The sequence below is a fragment of the Cupressus sempervirens genome, chromosome 10 (assembly GCF_028749045.1).
Source record: "Cupressus sempervirens isolate cs-2001-9-10 chromosome 10, ASM2874904v1, whole genome shotgun sequence".
Lineage (NCBI taxonomy): Eukaryota > Viridiplantae > Streptophyta > Pinopsida > Cupressales > Cupressaceae > Cupressus > Cupressus sempervirens.
Genome location: NC_143127.1, coordinates 129,536,985 through 129,559,675, shown reverse-complemented (window position 1 = coordinate 129,559,675; position 22,691 = coordinate 129,536,985).

Below are 22,691 nucleotides of genomic sequence, written 5' to 3'. Positions count from 1 at the left end.
TTTAGAGGCAAAGGGAATTTACACTAAAGTTGTAGAGCAATATCAAAAAAAATAGAGAAGGGTTCCCCCAACAAAATCTAAAAAAATTACCTTTATAGCTTAGGCATAACTGAGATATTCTCTAACTACAGTTACTCTACAACCACTTCCATTAAGTCTCGATAAAGATCTAGAGAAAATCTAATCTGGGAAAAGGTTCAGATACAATGAAATTTGATATTTGTTGAAATAGGGCCCTGATAGAAGTGATGTCATTAAACTATTCTGACCAAGTAGATGGATAAATTGGGGTGGTGGACTGTTCTCCTTCATTCACTGAGTTCAGCATTCATTCAAGAGTGGTTGGCATTGATCGCAAATCGTGCAAGAAAATTTGACCTCCTTCATTTTTGGCTCATAAGTTAGCAAAAATTAGAAGGTCAAACAAGTCTTGTAACCAAAATGGGCCACGTGGGCCAATTATTTCATTTCATTTTGCCACCCACAAGGTCTTCCCAAGTTTGACCACATCTAACTGACTAACCACACCACCTTCTTAAAACCCTGACTACGATGTCATATAACTACTAGCCCTTTCTATTTATTTCCTTAGCCATGCTTGTTGGGACACATGTCCTTTAGGCACTCACTCTGAGATTAATTCACAATTAAAGAAACTGCACAAAGTATTCAAAAGAGTGGTGGGTCCCATACTCACTATATTGTATAAAGTAAACAACATGCAACTTTCCATAGCGATATAGCAAGGATCATTGATTCCAAGCTTGATCTGATGATTAGAACTCCTCATGTATTTTATGAAAGCGGCCTGGGTCCAAGATACTGCTATCGCTAAGATGGCTTAACATGTTGGCACACATATATATTATTTAATTTCCAATGACATCATTTTTTCTTGACCCTACCATGTTTGTCATTTTTAGGCATCTCGCTACCTTGCTACCAGCAAAAATTACAAACTTTTGGTAGCGATATAGCAAGCTCCGATGGAATCAAAACTTCTGGCCTATAAATGCTAAGTAGGATGCTGACATGTCTTTTAATCTACACAACTCATTCCTAATGAATCACCTGCTTGTGGCCCACCTTTGAAAATTTCTATTTCACCATAACTTCTCAATTAGTTGCTACCTCGCTACTGGCAAAAATTACAAACTTCTCGGTAGCGATATAGTGAACTCCGACGAGTTATCAAAAATTAGTGCTAGACTTCATTCTTTAGTATCGCAATGAAATTCTTCGATGGTCACTACATCGCTATAGGAAACAACCTCACAACTTTTCATAGCAAGTATGCGACATCCGTAGATCTATGCAAGATCTAACAGCGCAAAAAGTTGCAGGCCAACGGAAAAAAATTAAAAAAAGAAATATCATAAGGTTTAATCATTTTATTTTGTATTTCTAGGGCATTTAAATAATACTAAAGATGGAGAGTGACTGTTGGGTATGCTCAAGTATTAAAAATCAAATTTTGGTGGGGGACAAAAATAGGTAATAGTTACTGCATACATTAGTATTGAAAGATAAAACACACAAAAGAACACAATGAGTTGGTGACCCAGAAACCTTCCAAATAGAAAGAAAAACTGGGATGGGGATGATACCCACAATACTTCACTACTGTAGCATAAAGTTGGCCTGTTAAGGGTTACATTGACCACTTCTAGTGATCTGCACTTTTATGAGCACAAAGGACTACTAGGTTCACCTTGTTAGAGGATTTAGAAACATACAATGAAGGATCCACTCAGTTAAGAGATTTATACAAAGACTATTAAGTCTACCTTGTTAAAAGATTTAAAAACTAGTTTAGCTATTAAGATGAAGTAGTGGATCTACTTACAACTGATTTTTGATAAGATCCTTTATGCACTGATCACCTTATGCAATGGATATAACCTTTCTGCCTCTGTAATGACCTTATTGTATTCCTTGAACTACTGTTGATAATCCTTCGTAAGCACTTCTCAAAATTACTTCACATTGCTTTGCTATTACTTTATGCATATGATATCTTATAATACACCTTACATATGTACCTTTCAAATTTAAAAAATTGCAAGGTTAGCCAAAATACAAGTGAACAAATACATTACAAAGTTGGCCCAATAGTAAATAACTCAGGTTCACTAAATTGACTCGGTGACCTTTTGATACATGATGTCCGTTGTATTACTCAGCATCATCATGCACTTGAAGGCTCATTCCATACTAATCACTCGATGTAGTTCTAAACTCGGTGACCACTGGTGACTCGATAGATGTAGTGTCACTTGATAGATACTGTACATTGAGTTTACCTTGCTTTTCTTGGTAAACACTACTTCTTCCAATGCTCAATTTACACTGAATCTTCATGGCACAAACTTACTACTTGGTAGACACTGTGAAGCTTGCTAGACACTACTAATCTTCACATTGCTTCATTTCACATGGTACCCACTATCTGGTCAGTGTAAACTACTAAACTCTTCAAAGCTTGGTTAACACTAGAATGCTTAGTGAGTGTAGAGAACTAAGTGCTAAGCTTGGTAGCTATACTGATATGGATAAGTGTTATCACTAATGGAAATACTAACTTAATGCCAACAAAAGGGACATTGGTTTCCTTTTAAAAAGACATATCAAATTCTATGAGAAATGTGTGAGAGATTTGGAAAGATCAGAGGGAGCGCAAATATTTCTAACCAAGTGTAGAAGCCAAAAATTAAAGCATTGGAATGCATTTAGAATTTTTTTTGCCTAATTAAACATCAACATTTATTTCAAGTCATGAGAAAGTTGTGCAAAATAAAAATAGACGCAGATTGGGACAAATGGTTGTAAAGTGCAGGAAGAAAAAGTGTAAAAGTTTAATCCCACATTGAGTGGGTTGTGTCATTTTCCATCTCTTAAATACAAGAGTGCACACACATATAGTGTCTTAAGGACACAAGGCTTTTGACTATAAACATCTCATGTGGGGCCCATAGCAGCTTAGCAGAATGTAAGGAAATTTCGATTGAGCAAAGACCAATTACCAAGTGACATGGTGAAAATTGACATGTGGCACTAGATGGACCAATTTTAGTGTGACACATGGTGTACATTTACAGGATTGGCATGGATTCCAAGGTGATGACATAGAAAAGGGGTAAACATGGTTACATTGCTATGTCACAAGTGACGTGGTAGACTTGAGATTCCATAGTGACATAGCGATAGGGTGCCACATGGTGGAGCTAGTTATGCAAAATTGGTGACATGGAAGTGGTGATGTAGAACATGTTACAAGGTAGATGACAAGGAAATGACATGTACAAAGGTTCCATGTATCATGACATTGCTATATCACGATGATGTGGCAATGTGTTGAGGTGTCATGCAATATAGCGACACAAACAAGAAGCAACATGTGGCATCTAGCTGGAAAAAATATTTAGAGGATGTTGACAAGTTGGTACAGACCAATAATAGATTGACATGTGGTCGAGGGGTAGTAAGGAAAGATAATATGTCAGATGATGGTGCAAAAGATCAACCAATCAAAGTGTGACATGTGTTACAACTCAGTCAAATAGGTTTGAATTAGTTTGAAAATGAAGGAAAAATCAAAATTCAAAAAATAATATTTTTTTATTATTCTTTGATTCTGAATATGCAGGGTTTTTAAATCAAAAGTTTTTAATAAATAGTTTCTACCTTAGTACAATTTTAAATTTTTGCATTAAACTAAGATGCAGACCTAAGACTCTTACTATGAGCTTGATTTTCAAATTGAGATTATGGGCATCTTTGATATCGAGATATAGGACTATTATATATAGTGGGAACTGAGAGAGAACACAATTTTCATTTTTTGAGGTTTGTTTCTACATAGGAAGCCATTGGTTCAAGTTATGAAAGGTTTTGTTTTGGACACCAATTTTTGAGTTTCATTCAGTTAGGAAAATTAAGATTTGATTTTTGGTGAAATGGTGAAATAGATGAACATCAGAGATAGTGAGGATATAGTTAGGAGTGGATTTTCTCACCTCCAAGTTGGCTTGAAAAAGATATTATTATCATTTCAAATATTTTGGCAAAATAAGGGTTTTCATCATTTAGAAGAGATATTTCCAAGTTTGTTATAGATAATGATGAGAATCATATTGGATTTTGGTTGTGGAAAGATGAGAGATGCACTGCAGTAGTAAGGAATGAAAATTCAAGTGGACACATGTCACTTCTAGATTAGATTAGGGATTACATTCCTTTCCTATATATTTCTCTTTCTCATCCATTGTAAGGTTTCAAATTTTGGAGAAATTTTTTCATTATTGTGATACCATGTTGGTTCCAGTTTGTCTGTGAGACCACATTACTGGATCTAGAGCTGTGATTCCACCACATTCTTTAGCATATTTCTCATGTATGAATAGCAATATTTAACCTAATATAGATATTTCTGATCTATTTAGTGGTTTTATGAATTGTTTAGATGCATTTTGAATGTATACTTTCAAAGAAATGAATATAATGAGCAAGAATCTCCTTAGTTTCATTCTAATTCTCATCTTCTATCTCTATAATCTTTAATTTTGTGTGGTTTAGGGATAAAGAAGTTAGAAACTTTTTCATCCCTTCAAGGTTGTATGTCTCATATGTTTTGCTATTAGAACAAAGAGTTAATTAAATCCTTGATGTATTTGACAGGGTTGTTGGTTATTTGAGAATGATATTTTATGAGAATGAGGTCTTTATGAACATTGATGTTTGATTCACAAAGTGATAAGATAGATATGATATCTTGATGTATGGAATATGTCACTAGTATCATAGATGTATGTGTGTGATTTGTGGAACTTCCCAATAGATAAGGCATTGATCAGCTATAGGATCAACTTGTTCTTATTGTTGCATATTTGGGAATTTTTTAAAATCAAAACTATAATCATCCATTTCCCTTTCCATTTAAGAGCTGAAAGGATTCCCTCACCTAGCTTATCAATTTCTTAGGTCATGTTATTAGCTATCTCATGACTATGATCTTTGCATAAGTACATAAGTTATAAGGGTTCTATCTACTTTTTTTTAGATTTAGTTTTATGCTTTTTGGAATGCTGGTACCAAATGAAGAGTCTAATAGTTCCACCCACCTAGGTTTTGTAAAGCCTAAAGTAGAAGAAGGGTCAAGCCTTATAGTTAGCCCAATGTCTGAAAGGATATGATTTAGATGGGAAGTAGCTACCCCTAGATGTAATTTTTTCTCATCAAGATAATTTGAAACTGTGGTGTTTCAAAACACCAACATCTCCAGTCTTTTTCCTAATAGGGACAAGGTTTTCCACCCAAGAGGAGTGATTAAAAGGGAAAATGATATTGGCCTCGAATAATTTGGATAGCTCATCTCTCATTAGGGTCTCAATCTTGGGGTTTACTAGTGTCTATTTTTTCCTAACAGGCTTGACATTATCAACTAGATCTATAGTATGGTAAAATAGACTAGCTTCAAAACCCTTTAAATCATCATATGTCTAAGAAAATACATAATTAAATTCTTGACATATATGAATGGAATTTTATCACTTGATTTTAGAACATACCTTTCCCATGTTTAATGTTCTCCCATTAGCAACTACAACTAATATATGATCTCCTTTTGTTTGTAGCAAGATTCATGCCTCTATCCCTTTCTTGCTCATCAAGGTTGTAGATACTCTATAAGGTAATAAGACCCTTAGGAAACTTATTGGAGTTAAGGTTGATGATTTCATCACCACGTTGGTCATGCAATCTCGACTAATTTCTATCTAAGAACTCTACTTCATTCTATAAGAAACACACAATTTGTGCATCATATTCAAAGAATTGCCAATTGATATCATTATCAGCGATTAGATCTAACTACCAATTTAATCTTTTGCTTCCTCTCATCTATGAGGCTCCTTGGGACATCATAAGATGTAGTCATTGTTGCTTATCTATTAGCATGTCTATTTCCTCTTCTAGGGATGCTCTAAATATTAAATGCATTGAAACCTTAAAACAAATCCCGTGCTCTATACTTATAAGACCTAAGAAAACCATTCTTATTAATATTGTGATTCCTCAACTGATTGATCACCAATGTGCTATATCCATATACATTTAATGCTTAAATTTCTCTTTTTGGAGCAAGTAAGAGACCTTGAAACAATGCCTCATACTTGGCCACATTATTGATATAACTAAATTGAAGCCTAAATGGTGCAGGAGCACCTAGGTAGGCTAAGTGTGAAACCTAGGTATTTCTTTATTTTTGGCTTGTAGTGATGCTAGCCACATCACTATTCTAATAATAGGTCCTATGTGGTCCTTAGGTGTGTTTAGGAGACTTGGCAAGACCCAAAGTGACCAAGTTGCTAGAAGTTGCCGACTATTGTCAACTAGGTGACTTAGGTCCGAAAAAGGCTAAAATGGTCTAGAAAGGTTCCAATGGCTTTGAATTGTTGATTTGAAGTCATTTTATGCATATTATATGTCTACTTTTTTTTTGTGCCAAATTTGGAGGTCTAACTCCATGTAGAACAAAAGTTGCTGAAATGTTGTCATGTTGTCATGACAACATTTTCTTGCAAAAAGCAACTTTTTGGCATTTGTGTGTTTAGAATGTCCTAACTGTTTAGAACAGTTATGGAACTGATGGAAGAGCCTTTAAAAATGTGAGGACAGCCATTTTTAGGGGGTTGGACAAGTTGGTTTTGCATTTTGTACGAATTGAGCAAGTATTTTGTTGCCGATTTTATGCATTTGAAGGCATTTTTAATAGAGGAGGATTGAATGGCCTGATTTTTGTGTTGGAAAAGTTCTGAAATATTGTTTTTAATCTTTTTGTATTGTTTTTTTGATCATTTTAATTCGTTTGCATTAGTGTAGAAAAATCTTTTTGTTCTTGGCAAGTTGCTGATCTGAACAGGGCTGCACTTAGAAAATGAGATCTTAGGGCCACTTCCCACCATTGGAAACCTCTGGTATTTTGGGATTTGGAACTAGGATCCATGTAAATTATGTATCAAGAAGGAGGGCCCTTGAAACCATCAGCAAGCATTTTTAAGGTGATGCCCTAGGCAAGCCAACTGCAACTTGGCTAGGAATCACAGTTGGAAAATGAGTTATGGAGAGGATTGAGTGTACAAATACCTTAATCCGGCTGCACAACAAGTAATGAGAAGGTCTAACCTTTCTCCAGTCCAAAGGAGAGGTCTTGGAAAGGTGTCTAAGGTGGTTTTCCATCACAACAGCGATAAAGCACTTGAAATCCTCATTTTTGGCCTAAAACTGTACTTTCATTGTACAAAAATTTTGGAGGCTAGAAAATTACAGAATCTTGAAGTACTCTAAAAAGGGTATCCAAAAATATAATTTTTTTGTAGGGTTGTTAAGAAGTTTTTCAAGATATCTTGTTTCTAGCTATTTAGGAGAGCTAATTCCTAGTAGCCTTTTTGGAGCAATTTGGTGTATCTTCCCTAGTAGATTGAATGCGCCTATGAAATCAGCATTTTTTAGGGTCACTGATGTTAGAAGGAGTCTAAAAAAACCCTAGATGAAGAACTGGTACCCTTGGAGCTATAGATGGACTTGAGAGTTAATAGCAGACTGGAGCCGGCTAGTAAGAAATTTGATGTTACTTTGTTGGTGTACCCCCAACTGAAGGATTAGGATCTCTTGAGCAAGGTCCTGGTAATTATAGGGTGTGAAGAAGCCCTAGTGGATCTAGTGAATGACCTAAGGTAGCCCTGAGAGAGAGCTTGGGGTTTGGAAGCAAGGTTGGGGTGTTACATCAGAGTGGTATCAGAGCCAGTTAAAGATTTGGGAAAGGTAGTTAATGTTGGAAGCCGCTGAAGAATCAGTAGGAGAATCCATGATGGTGACAAATGTGGAGTTAGCTAAAGAAGTTGATGAGCAAAGGTAAAGAAATAAGCTTCTTGAAGAAGCACTAGAAGAGGTGAAGCAAAAACTAGATGTAGTTGTAGAGGCAGCTAAGAAAAGAGATGAAGAAGAAGATGGGAATGGTAAAAAGGTAGCAGAGGAAGATATTGTACCTGAACCTAATCCTATCTTGCAAGAAGAGCCCTTCTTGAAGGCAATCAAAGCCTTAGGAGGTAAAGCTTTGGAAGGAGTGCCACTTTTCAGTGGTAAGATGGATATTGATGCAGTTATGGATTGGTTAGAGGGTATGGAGAACCACTTTGACTGTGAGGGTATCTCAGAGGCACAGAAGGTTAAGGTTGCTAAGTCAAGGCTTAGAGGCTTAGCCTTAACATGGTGGAAGTATGTACAAGATGAAAGAGTCAGCATGGGCAAGAATCCAATTGCAAATTGGAGTGCTATGGCAAACAAAATCAAGGAGAACTTCCTACCTGAAGACTTTGAGATCCAACTCCATAAAAAGAGGCAAGGACTAAAGCAAAAAGATCTTGATGTGACCTCCTACACTGAAGAATTTCAGAGGTTGTGTTTGAGATCCAAGAAGCAAGAAGAGGAGTCACTCAAGGTGGCAAGGTATCTTGGTGGCTTGAAGTGGAACATTCAAGAGGAGCTTAGCTTATGGGCCCCTACCACTATCCAAAGATGTCATCAGCTAGCTTTGAAGGTAGAAGAAAAGAACAAGAGGAAAGGAGATTCTAACTTCAAAGATAGAGGCAAAGGCAGAAATCAGAAAAATCAAAGAGGAGGCTACCAAGGCAAAGGTAGTGATCAAAAGAGCCAAAGTGAAAGCAAACCCATGGAGCAAACTATTGACCACTCTTCAAGAGGTGGTTTTAATAGAGGGAGAGGCAATCAAGGAGGATCAAGTAGGGGTAGAGGAGGTAGGAGCAGCTCTTACTTTGCAACAATGAAGTGTTACAATTGTGGTCAACTAGGCCATCCTGCCTATAGGTGCCCGGACAAACCCTCTTCCTCAAGCCAAGATAAAAGGCTAGCATATGCACAAGAAGATAATAGAAGTTGCAAGGATGTTGACGTAGACCATATTGAGTCTGAAAAAGGTGAGAACCTCATGTTTAGGAGGGTGTTGATCAAGCAACCAGCTTCTAATGAGCCTAGACATAGAAGGGCATTGTTTAGGATCAAGTGCAAGATCCTAGGAAAAGTATGCAAGGTGGTGGTTGATTCTGGATCAACTGATAATGTAATATCAGAGGAGGCTGTTACAAAGCTCAAACTGAAGAAGATACCTCATGACAACCCTTACAAAGTCACATGGCTTAACAAAGGGCAAAGCATCCTCATGAATGAACAAGCATGGGTGGACTTCTCAATTGCAGGATATAAAGACTGCTTATTATGTGATATTTTTCCAATGGATGCTTGTCATCTTTTGCTAGGGAGACCTTGGAAATTTGATAGGGAAGTGGTCTATGATGGCAAGGAAAATACCATAACATTTAAGAATGGAAGCAAGACCTTCAAAATTCAGTCATTGTTAGAAGGGGATGAACCACAGTCCAAGGTGCCTAATGTGCTACTATGTGGAGAGAAAGAGTTTATTAGAGACCTCAAGCATGAGGAGAGCCAAGGATTTGTAGTCATACTAAAGGCTACAAGTGAAGAAAAGCCAGTCCAAGAACCTTTACCAGCAGAGGTACAAGAGTTGCTTGTAAAGTATAAGGAGATTGTTAGTGATGGTACACCAGCTACCCTACCACCAAGAAGAGTTATCAGCCATCAAATTGACTTTGTTCTAGGTGCCTCACTACCTAATAAGGCAGCCTACAAGTTAACCCTAGATCAGAACCTTGAAGTGGCAAGACAAATCCAAGAGTTGATGGACCAAGGTTTGATCCAAAAGAGCATAAGCCCTTGTGCAGTCCCGGTGGTTTTGGCATCCAAGAAGGGAGGAAAATGGAGGTTGTGTACTGACTCAAGGGCCATTAACCGCATTACAATCAGGTATAGGTTTCCTATTCCAAGAATTGAAGACCTTATGGATTGTCTAGGAGGTGCTATGTATTTCACTAAGCTGGACTTGAAAAGTGGGTATCACAAAATTAGAATAAAGGAGGGAGATGAATGGAAGACAACATTTAAGACTATTGATGGTCTTTATGAATGGCTTGTGATGCCATTTGGTCTTTCCAATGCCCCTAGCACCTTCATGAGGCTCATGAATGAAGTGCTCAAAGACTTCACAGGCAGATTTGTGGTGGTGTATTTGGATGATATCCTCATCTACAGCAAGACCAAAGAGGAACATGTCAAGCATGTAGAAGCGGTTTTGAAGAGGCTTCATGAGGAGAAGCTATCTATCAACCTTGAGAAGTGTGACTTCTTCAAGCAAGAGTTGGTGTATCTAGGCTTTGTGGTGTCTAAAGGAACTTTGAAGATGGACAAGGAGAAAGTTTCTGCTATCCTAAGTTGGCCTACACCTACCACATCTAGTGAGGTAAGAAGTTTCCACGGTTTGTCTCAATTTTATAGGAAGTTCATTAGGAACTTTAGTGGTATTTGTGCACCATTTCTTGATACCATAAAGGGGGGAGTCAAGTCCAAGTTTAGGTGGACTTTAGAGGCTGAAAAGTCATTTGATATGTTCAAAAAACAAGTAGCTACTCAACCCATCCTAAAATTGCCTAGCTTTGAAAAGTTGTTCACCTTAGAATGTGATGCAAGTGGCCTAGCAGTGGATGGGGTGTTGAGTCAAGAAGGTAGACCAGTAGCCTTCTATAGTGAAAAGCTAAATGAGGCCAAGAAGGAATACTCATCCTATGATCTAGAATTGTATGCCTTAGTCTAGTGTCTTAGGAAGTAGAGACACTATTTGTTGCCAAAAGAATTTGTTGTGTTTACAGATAATCAAGCTCTTAGCTACATCAACACACAGGAGAAGTTGAGCAATAGGCACTTGAAGTGGATGGAATATTTGTAGGCCTTCACCTTTACAATCAAGCATAAGAAAGGACAAATGAACAAGGTTGCTGATGCATTAAGTAGAAGGGTTTTAATAGTCCAAGAGATTCAGCTCGATAGCATTGGAGTGGAGAGTTTTCAGAATCTTTACAAGAATGATGAGGACTTTGCTGAAGCCTATAAGGTATGCATGGATTTTGGAAACCACTTTCATAGCAGATTTTCAGAATACACTTTGCAAAATGGGTTGCTATTTAAGGGTAACCAGTTGTGTGTACCAAGAGGTTCCATGAGAGAGAACCTAATACAAGAGAAGCATAATGGCAGCTTGAGTGGGCATTTTGGTATCAGCAAGACAATAGAACTAGTGCAAAGGTTCTATTATTGGCCTAAATTGGTCAAAGATGTAACCAAGTATGTGGAGCAATGTATGGTGTGTATGAAGGCAAAAGGAGGAATGAGCAATGCAGGTCTTTACCAGCCCTTACCAATTCCTAGTAGACCATGGGATTGTGTAAGTATGGATTTCATTGTTGGTTTTCCTAAAACTAAGCAAGGGTATGATAGCATTTATGTTGTTGTTGATAGATTTAGTAGAATGGGACATTTCATTCCATGTAAGACAACTAATGATGCAAGTCATATAGCTCATTTGTTTTTCAAAGAGGTTGTAAGGATTCATGGACTTCCATTAAGCATTGTGTCGGATCGAGATGTGAAATTCATGAGTCACTTTTGGAAGACTTTATGGAAGAAGCTTGGCACTAACATGTCTTTTGGTTCAGCTTACCATCCTCAAACTGATGGTCAAACTGAGGTGGTTAATAGAACTTTAGGTAACCTTCTTAGGTGCCTAACTAAGGAGTATGGTTAGACTTGGGATGTTATCATCTCACAAGCAGAATATGCCTACAATGATAGCAAGAATAGGACTACCAGAAAGAGTCCTTTTGAAATTGTTTATGGCATGCACCCAAGAGGTGTGTGTGAACTAAGGTGTCTTGGAAACATAGATCAGATTAGTGGTCAAGCTGAAGACTTTGTACAAACCATGAAGGAGATTCAGGAGCAAGTCAAGAAGACTATTCAAGACAACACTCTAAAACTCAAAGCCAAGGTGGATGAAAAGAAGAAGGATGTTCAGTTTGCTGTTGGGGACTATGTGATGGTCCATTTGAACAAAGCAAGGCTTCAAAAAGGCATTCCTACTAAGTTAAAGATGAAGAGGGTAGGGCCTTGCAAAATATTCTCTAAATATGGAGCAAATGCCTATAAGGCAGATTTACCTTCCGATTTGGGCATATCCCCTATTTTTAATGTGCAAGACTTAGTGGCATACAAAGATGACCCATCTTAGCTCAGTCTCGATGTTCATGAAGATCTTGAACTTGCTTCAACACCTACAAACAACAAGTTGGAGGTAGAAAAGGTGTTAGATTCAAGGGTAAAGAAGACTAAAAGGCACAAGGTTTACATGGAACACCTCATCAAATGGAAGGAGAAACCAATTTCAAAGGCTACATGGGTTGCTGAGACAGAGTTAAAGAAGGTTGGCATACCTCTAGATTTGTTTCAAGCTGATCCACCTTGAGTTCTTTGTTGGAGGGGGGAGTATGGTGCAGGAGCACCTAGGTAGGCTAAGTGTGAAACCTAGGTATTTCTTTATTTTTGGCTTGTAGTGATTCTAGCCACATCACTATTCTAATAATAGGTCCTATGTGGTCCTTAGGTGTGTTTAGGAGACTTGGCAAGACCCAAAGTGACCAAGTTGCTAGAAGTTGCCGACTATTGTCAAGTAGGTGACTTAGGTTCGGAAAAGGCTAAAATGGTCTAGAAAGGTTCTAATGGATTTGAATTGTTTATTTGAAGTCATTTTATGCATATTATATTTCTACTTTGTTTTTGTGCCAAATTTGGAGGTCTAACTCCATGTAGAACAAAAGTTGCTGAAATGTTGTGATGTTTTCATGACAACATTTTCTTGCAAAAAGCAACTTTTTGGCATTTGTGTGTTTAGAACATCCTAACTATTTAGAAAAGTTATGGAACTGATGTATTAGCCTTTAAAAACATGAGGACAACCATTTTTAGGGGGTTGGACAAGTTGGTTTTGCATTTTGTACGAATTGAGCAAGTATTTTGTTGCCGATTTTGTGCATTTGAAGGCATTTTTAATAGAGGAGGATTGAATGGCCTGATTTTTGTGTTGGAAAAGTTCTAAAATATTGTTTTTAATCTTTTTGTAGTGTTGGTTTGATCATTTTAATTCGTTTGTGTAGAAAAATCTTTTTGTTCTTGGCAAGTTGTTGATCTGAACAGGGCTGCACTTAGAAAATGAGATCTTAGGGCCACTTCCCACCATTGGAAACCTCTGGTATTTTGGGATTTGGAACTAGGATCCATGTAAATTATGTATCAATAAGGAGGGCCCTTGAAAGCATCAGCAAGCATTTTTAAGGTGATGCCCTAGGCAAGCCAACTGCAACTTGGCTAGGAATCACAGTTGGAAAATGAGTTATGGAGAGGATTGAGTGTACAAATACCTTAATCTGGCTGCACAATGAGTAATGAGAAGGTCTAACCTTTCTCCAGTCCAAAGGAGAGGTCTTGGAAAGGTGTCTAAGGTGGTTTTCCATCACAACAGCGATAAAGCACTTGAAATCCTCATTTTTGGCCTAAAACTGTACTTTCATTGTATGGAAATTTTGGAGGCTAGAAAATTACAGAATCTTGAAGTACTCTAAAAAGGGTATCCAAAAATATAATTTTTTTGTAGGGTTGTTAAGAAGTTTTTCAAGAAATCTTGTTTCCAGCTATTTAGGAGAGCTAATTCCTAGTAGCCTTTTTGGAGCAATTTGGTGTATCTTCCCTAGTAGATTGAATGCGCCTATGAAATCAGCATTGTTTAGGGTCATGGATGTTAGAAGGAGTCTAAAAAAACCCTAGATGAAGAACTGGTACCCTTGGAGCTATAGATGGACTTGAGGGTTAATAGCGGACTGGAGCCGGCTAGTAAGAAATTTGATGTTACTTTGTTGGTGTACCCCCAACTAAAGGATTAGGATCTCTTGAGCAAGGTCCTAGTAATTATAGGGTGTGAAGAAGCCCTAGTGGATCTAGTGAATGACCTAAGGTAGCCCTGAGAGAGAGCTTGGGGTTTGGAAGCAAGGTTGGGGTGTTACATCACTAAATGAGAAGTAGTACCTTTCTATTATAGGAAAAATGAACATCACACTAGGCCTTGATCCATAAAAATACATATTCCATACCCCAGTTGTGTCTTCTTTTATTTTCATCAAGTTTGGGACAAGAGCATCTTTTTCTAGATGTACAATAAATGTTTAGGCGTGTCTCCAAGTTTCTAATATAGGATCAAACTAATATGCACTATCCCACTCATCCAAGAGGAAATCAGATGTATTAGCTAAAGAAGTGGCAAGCTCATTTATTGTATCATTTTCATCTATTTCTAGGATGGTACAATTATATTAATGAGATTAGGAATGTAGGGCTCAATATGATGGAGGGCTAATGGTTCTACTCTTATTGAAGCTTTGGTCCCATATCTAGTTCTAAAAAATATATATGACCAATGAAAAGATATGTAACCACCTATTTGTGCAATGAAGTCTCTTGAAAGATAAATGGAAAATTGTGGCTTCACGTCAAAAATTGATATATCTTAAACTAAAGTACAACCCAAGCATGCATGTAAGGCCATTTGAACAATACTAAGGATTCCCATAGTCTTGACAATACTACCACCTAACTGCAATACCTCGTTAATAATATGTTCATATTTCATTTCTAAAATATTAGCAAAACATTTGGGCATTACTAAACTACTAGCCCCTAAATCAATCATGTAGTTGTGGATTAGCTTATCTCCTATAATCAAAGAAACATAAAATGGAGGAGGTCTAACCTTTTTTCTTGTTTCTACTTCCTTTGATTATTGTATCAAACTCATAACATTCTCCATGCTAGGCGGCTTATCACTGAGTTCAATACTTTCCAACTCTTTTTGTAGTAGATGCATTAGATGTTCTAGTAGAATCCCTAGAAGTAGAAGCTTTAGGTGGGATAGCCCACGGGTTATCCATAGTATCTCTACTTTCACCCTACCTTTGTTGTCAAGGGACATAAGTAGGTTGATTTGCATTTTTTTTTTGGGAAACTACTTGTACATGTGGCACTACACCTGATGTTGAAGTCTAATTAGGAGGTTGACAAGAAACCACTTCCATAGCTATTCTCTTTCTTTTTGTATGTAAGTAGAAGAATCCTTGTTTATATTACCGTTCTCTTCCACGAAACTATTCATGAAAGAATAACCATCCTGATAAAAATTATTAGTATATTGATTAGCATTGTGTTATTGGGAAACAACTTTCTCTATTATAGTTAAAGCCAAGTAAGATTTTGCCTTCCGACACATGCAATATCCATAGGAGTAGTTACAAGAAGGGCATAAATCTTGATCTTGGGAAAGGTTGTTTTGAGGGACTAAAGCCCTATTTAGGCTGGTGTTTGAAGATTGGGGTTAGCTAATAGGTCTATTCTGATTGTGAGGGTGGTTGATAGGTCTATTTTGATTATAGGATACATGACCCTAGTTTGAAAGTCTACCATGAATGGGACCTTGACTTTAGATTTGGAGAGGCTTATTATTTTTACCTTGTTGCCTCTTCATAGTTACCATCTCTTTTCCCATCTTTTGTACTATTGCACTATTGTCCTACATCTTATTTTCTTGATCCAACTATTGTCTAGTGTGGAGTCTAATCAATCTCCAAGTGGGAGATTTTTAGTTTGTGGTGACTAATCAGGGAAGTATTGTACATACTTCATAAATTCTTCGAGGCTTGGGGCATCACCCAAAAAAAAATTTTGGGCCCTATTTTATCAGAATATTGGGCTGACATGTAATTATTTAATTATAACACTAAAGTGGCTTAATACTTATATAAAAGGGCTTAGGGTTAGGGATTATTAAATAAGGTGATGAAAAAATTGGTTCTTGTGGCAGTATTGAGCTGTAAGGGATTACAGATTGTAATTAGGTTGTAATCACTAGATCATAAAAATATTGGACTTGCTATCTGGTGGACATAACCCAGGGATTGGGTGAATCATGTTAAATCTTGGTGTCTTGTGTTCTTTTTTCTGTGTGATCTATTATTATTTGATATTGTTTATATTTGCATGTAATTTTTGTTTTTGTCTATGGTTTAATCCTAACACCAGCATCCTCATATCTACATTCTACATCACTTTCTACATCATGACCTCAATCTTATCAACTCCATTAGAGGATGTAGAGGCTATTGAGACCATAGAAAGAGGTTGCATTACAAAGGAAACATGAATAAGGGCTATAGTAGGCTGATGATTGGGCTTGTTGGGGAAGAAAGGCATTTGGGGCCTTGGGGCTAACTTTCCACCTTGTATCAATTTTTTTTTTGCTCTTATGGAAACTTCATAAGCATTTGGTATAGTGTCCCCTCCTATAGATTGTAGAGTGGTAGCAATATCACTATTGAAGGCTCTGAGATAATACAAGAATGCATTACTAGGAGATGGCTTCACCGTAGTATATATTTTGTCCCATGTCTTCTTGTTGGTGCAAATACATATTTACTATTTACACTTACTTAAGTTTACTTAGGTTAATGCATTATTTTATTATTTTATTTTGTGAGACACTTAGGAGTTTGCACACCTTTTTGAATTGTCCTATTGAAAACACAAGAGTACACAACTCTGTTTTAGCACATGGTGTCTACAACATTGATTGCATGTCACACCCTTGTAGACTTATCCTCTCATCACCACACTTACTTTTGTGCTTAATGGAGGATAACCCATATCTGGTGGACATGTGTCTGGTTGTATGACATATCATGGTGTTGATTATGAGGCATTCTAGATGTATCTTAGAGGCCTATATATACATGCACTCCTAGTGTACTCTTGACATGGCATATTGAATATATCATCATTCTAATCATACTCTCTCTTTCTGGTCTATAGTTGTGCTTGTGTTTGAGTTCTTAGTTCCTAGGTGAATTTTTCCCTTAGGCAAATTCTTACACTTCTAAAATCCATAATTGAAATTAGTCATACATTCATGGGGGGCCCTCTTGATATCATTTTTTCTAAAAGTGATAGGTGATCGCTTTTGTCCTCAAAATGCTTACATAGGGCTGCCCCTAACCCATCCCAATTAGTAATAGATTTATGAAGAAAACCTATATAACATTGTAGTGCCTTCCCTTTCAAGGATGAAGCCAAAACCCTGATGACTACATCATCCTTAGTGATATTATGAATATTACAATCATTAGACACCTCCTAAAAATTCTTAATAGGGGAGATGGAGGCTTCACCAAAAAACTGAGGTATACTCGTAAGAGTTGATACTAGTATTGTTATAAATAATGTCTTTTCCATAAAACTCTACAACAACTAATTCTTACTAGTTCAAGTGTCCAAATACATTATTCAGAACAATGTCCAACAAGAGTCCTAGATAACTCTATCCATCACAGATACTCCTCCATATAGGAAGCATCAGCATTCAATCCAGACAACAATAGCTTTATGTTATACTAGACTAATGCACTCTTGCATCTTCTACTTTGATGTAGGGAGGGGCATAACCCCTAGCATACCTATCATACCTAGCATATACTGAAAAGTCTCTTTGGGAAGAGGCTTAGTGAATATATCTGCAATCTGCTCTTTACTACTCACATACTCCATTCTAATTTCCTTTTTTGCAATTTTCTTGGTCTTTGAATGTAACATTGGATTCTTACACATATTCAATATGTGTGTGTTGTCATGATGTATGACAACAATTTTACTAATTTCTATCCTTATATCCTTAACATATACTTCATCCGAACAACTTAATTGCAATTTTTTGTTGCAGCAACATATTTTGATTTTTCTATACTTTGTGAGGTACAATCCTACTTCTTAATTAGCCAAGAAACCAATCTTCCTCTAATAAAGAAGGCTCTTGCATTGGTGCTTTTTCTATCATCAATGTTTCCTACCTAATCAACATCAGTATAAGCACTTAGAGTAAAATCATTAGATCTATCATACCACAATCCAAACTCTGGTATTCCTTTCAAACATCTCAATATCCTTTTGACTACTACATAATATGCTTCTATAGGATCAGCTTGGAATCTTGCAGAAATTCCAATTGCATTTTCTATACCTAGCCTTGTGTGAGTCAGATATTATAAACCTCTAATCATAGATCTATACTTCTTTTGTTCAATAGTAGGTGTCTCGTTCTTTGTAGATAACTTATGTCCAGTTACAATAGGTATTCCAATGGGTTTACATGTTTCCAAACCAAACCGTTTTAGTAAATTATTCAAATACTTAGTCTAAGAAATAAAGATTCCTTCTTTAATCTACACAATTTGTAATCCTAGAAAATATTTCATTAATACTATCATATTCATATTAAATTCTTTCTTCATCTATTTAGCAAATTTGTCACTCTCATCATCATTTCCTCCAAATATGATATCATCAAAAAATATTACCAAAATAACCAAACCATCATCAATTTCTTTCCAATAGAGATTACTATCTACCATACCTTTGCTATATCCACTCTTTTTCAAATTCTTGTCCAACCTTACATACTAGGTTTTGGGTGCTTGCTTTAAGCGATACAATGCTTTCTTTAGTCTGCATACTATGTCCTTGTCATCTTTCAAAGAACAACCTTCATGCTTCTCTATTTACACTTATTCTTCAAGTTCTCCATTCAAAAATGTTGATTTGACACTCATCTGATACACTTTGAATTTCTTTTGTCCTGCATAGGCCAAGAATAATCTTACTACTTCTATTCTAGCCACAATCTAGCATAGGTCTCATCATAGTCTATTCCTTCTTGTTGTAAGTAACCTTTACATACCAATCTTTCCTTTTTCCTTACAACTTCACCTTGCTCATTCATCTTGTTCCTAAATACCCATTTAGTTCCTATCACATTCTTGTCTACTGGTCTAGGGACCAATTTCCATGTCTCATTATTTAATATCTAATTTGATTCCTCTTTCATAGCTTGTTTCCAATAATCATCTTTACATGCTTCATCTACATTCTTAAGTTTAGCTTTAGATATCAAACATAGTTATGTTGGTAATATGGCCAATCAATCAAATAAGATGAGATATGTGGTTGTCATTCATGGAAACATATGTTTTATAGTATAGTTATGATTATTTATGATGGAAAATTGTCGAAGTATTGGACAATGATATAGTAGCACAATGAGTTCTGTTGATAGTGGAATATTCCTTAAGAATATTTTCTTGCACATTTGACTATAGATGCAAGACATTGTCGTGATGATGTATACTAGTGTGAAAGTATGTATGAATAATGAAGTTCAAGTTATGAAGAAAATATTGATGTAGATACTTCACAGTACAGAATAGAGCATGCCAACAAATTGAGTTGTATGACTTAAAGAATTATTTTGATTATTAAGTCTTGATGAGATGACTCTAAGGATGATATGAGAGCTGACTAAGGAAGGAATTATTAATATGATTCATATAAGTAAAGAACCTCATTTGCAAAGTATGAGAAGATGTGAAAAAGAGATGATATGATAATGCAAGTTGATAAATGCATAGTTACTCCTTGATTATGACATTGAGAAAATTTGAAGGAAGATTGTTTGTAGTCTACTAAAGGCTTGTACAAAGATTTGACAATCAGAAGAATTGTGAAGTATAGCAAGTGGTCCAGTATTGTGTGTATATCTATTTTTTGAAGAACTTAATTGTATAGTTGCATGTCAGGGTAGTGGGCTTCTCTTGCACACATTTTTATATGATTTACCAACTCCTAATAGGGTTGAGGCTTCTAACAAGGCCTAGTTTCTTAATAGGGACTCAAGACACTATACATTATTCATAGACTCCTAACAGGGTCAATATCTATAACCAGATTCTTTATATGGTGAATCATCTTGTGGGTTTCATCCCTACCAAGGTTTTCCCTTGGCTAGGATTTCCCTAGTTAACAAAATATGGTGTTATGAGCTCTCTTTATATATGGTTGTTTATATTGTTTAGCATTATTAGTTTACTTTCTTATGATGTGGAAATGTAATTAATAATATTTAGTTGCAGGCAAAAAGATTAAAAATACTAATTCACCTCCACCCTCTCAGTATTATATATTTCTAACAATTGATATTAGAGCTTAGTTATTCAAAACATGCTTAACATCTTGAATAAAATCCCTATGGATATTGAACAGTTGAAGAAGAATCTTGAAGAAACTCTTGAGCAAATTGATCTCTTTACTGATGAGAGAGATTTCCTAAAGGATAGATATGAAGATGTAAAAGCTTATGTTGTTACATTAAAGTATAAGATAGATAACCTAAAGCAAAAAGGACCTAGCGAGAAAACTAGTGATGATGATATTGAAGATCTAAAGAAAGAAAATGAGATTTTGAAACATGAGTTAAAAATAGTAGAACTTAAGCTAAGTCTTAAGAAAAATGGATGTAAGAATGATTCTAAAATAAAAGCTAAAAATGAAGATCTAAGATCCCAATTAAGAAAAGTAACTCCTAAGTTAGAATCTATCTAGGTGAAACATGTATAATTATAGAAATACAATACTATTATGAAAGGTGAATTGGTGCAAACTAGATAGAAACTTGAGAAATTGTATACCAGTAGTGAAAAGATTGAAGAACAAATATCTGTACAAAGACCTAGTTATGATAAGATGGGACTTGAATTCTTTCTTGGAAAATCCACAAGGAAATCCATTGAGAGAAATGAACATGATCTTCTTGAAGTCAAGAAAGATGTAAACATGAGAAAATATGTTGATACATCTAAAGACAAAGAAAATCTTATTCACTCTAGGAAATCTAAGGAATCTAATCAAGATGGGAAAAGTAGAGAAACAAAGAAATCTCATGTTAAATGTTTTACATTTGATGAACCTAAACATATTGGAGATGGTTGCAAAGGTAAGTCTTTTAAACCCATTTCAAATTTTTATTATTATAATTACATGGACATTATGCAGTAGATTGTAAGAATCCTATATTTGATAGTGATAATGCAAATAGTAGAATTTTTAGGAACACTAACCGTGTAGGCAACATAAGAAAATATCATAGCAATGAGAGTGGAGAAAGAAGAAAAATTATTTATTATAGATGTAATAATATTGGACACATTGTAAGGCATTACAAAGCACCTGATAACTAGTGTAATGAACAAAGAAGGAATGCACCTGTGTGTCAGTTATGTAATAAATTTGGACACACAGCAAAAAAATTTAGAATGGATAGAAGAAACCTAAATAGGAATCATAATTATAGAAGGAACAACAGAAGAAATAATGACAGTCTGAAGGAATAGATAGAAGATTTCAAGGAAACATTTTTAAAGGCAAAAGAACCTATAAGTTCTCATACAATTCTACAAGAAATGAATCCTAATGCATCTAAAAAGACAATAAAGTCATTTATTGTCTATGACTCATCTTACTTGAATTCAAAATTCTCAGTAAGATGGTATGTCAGTTAAATGAAAACCAATGTTAGAGAGAATACCACAAATTTTGCAATTAGTAATATATGCTAGACACTAAGAGAAGTCTATAGTAAAGTGCACATTGCTTGGTATGATTAGTATGAGGTTATGCAGAAAATAATCTCTTTGTTAGATAGAGATAGTATTATGAATTTGTGGCAAATACACATTTAACACAAAGTATAGATTGTAAAAGATTTAAAGGATGCAAATTGATTTACAAGCATCATTTTCTTGTGTGAAATCTTAAGTGCAATATTGAAGAGTCATTTGATAGCTATTTGAAGTGTTGAAGAAGCTTGTAGATATGAGTGATTATTGAAAGCCCTAAATGTGAAGTGGAGATATTTTGTGAATTTTTTGAACATATTTTTAGTAAAATCAGTTATGGCAACACAAGAAGTGTTTGATATCAGTGATAGACCTAGATATACCTTCAAGAAACACCCATTTATTTCTCTAGTTAATGATTCCATTGGAGAATTTTTGCAAGTACCCAAAAATGTTCTTCATGATGAGGACATAAGAAGTTATATTCACTATAAAATAGAAAGTGTGCAAGATACTGAGATTCGTAAAGAATTGGAGAAAATGTGCAACAATGACTTATCATTGAAACCGAAACATGCAAACCTAGAACCACTTAACCTAGTTAAGTACATGTTCTATATGGACTTTAAAGACCATGAGTGGACAAGAATCATTTTGAGTAGAGTTCATGATGACCATCTATGCTTAGGAGATTCACTTAAATGCATTGATAATGACCTAATTCACAAGGTCACTAGTTTGAGCAACAAAGGATGCAATCCTATGAACATAAAGAATATGCACAAAATAGTTGAAACAAATCTCAACACAAGATTTGATGGTAGAAACATGAAGGTTAAGACCATTCAAGATGATGGAGTAAGAATCCTCAGTAATATTTTGGATTATAAATTCAACCATGATTCTAGGTTATATTTAATCCTAGTTGGAAATCTTCATGTGGCTTATGTAATGGTAGTAAAAGGTGAAAAATTTAATCTATGTGATATTATCCAAACTTAGTTGTTGGATAACATGAAAAAGATTAAGAAGTCTAAGAACATAATCTTTAGGTTTGAATCCCTATTGACTCATATATTCTTCTATGTAGTAAAGAAGTTTCTTGTTATTTAATATTGGAATTGAAGCAATTGTATAATGTAAATTATCACTCACGTTTAAAGATCTAAATTGGAA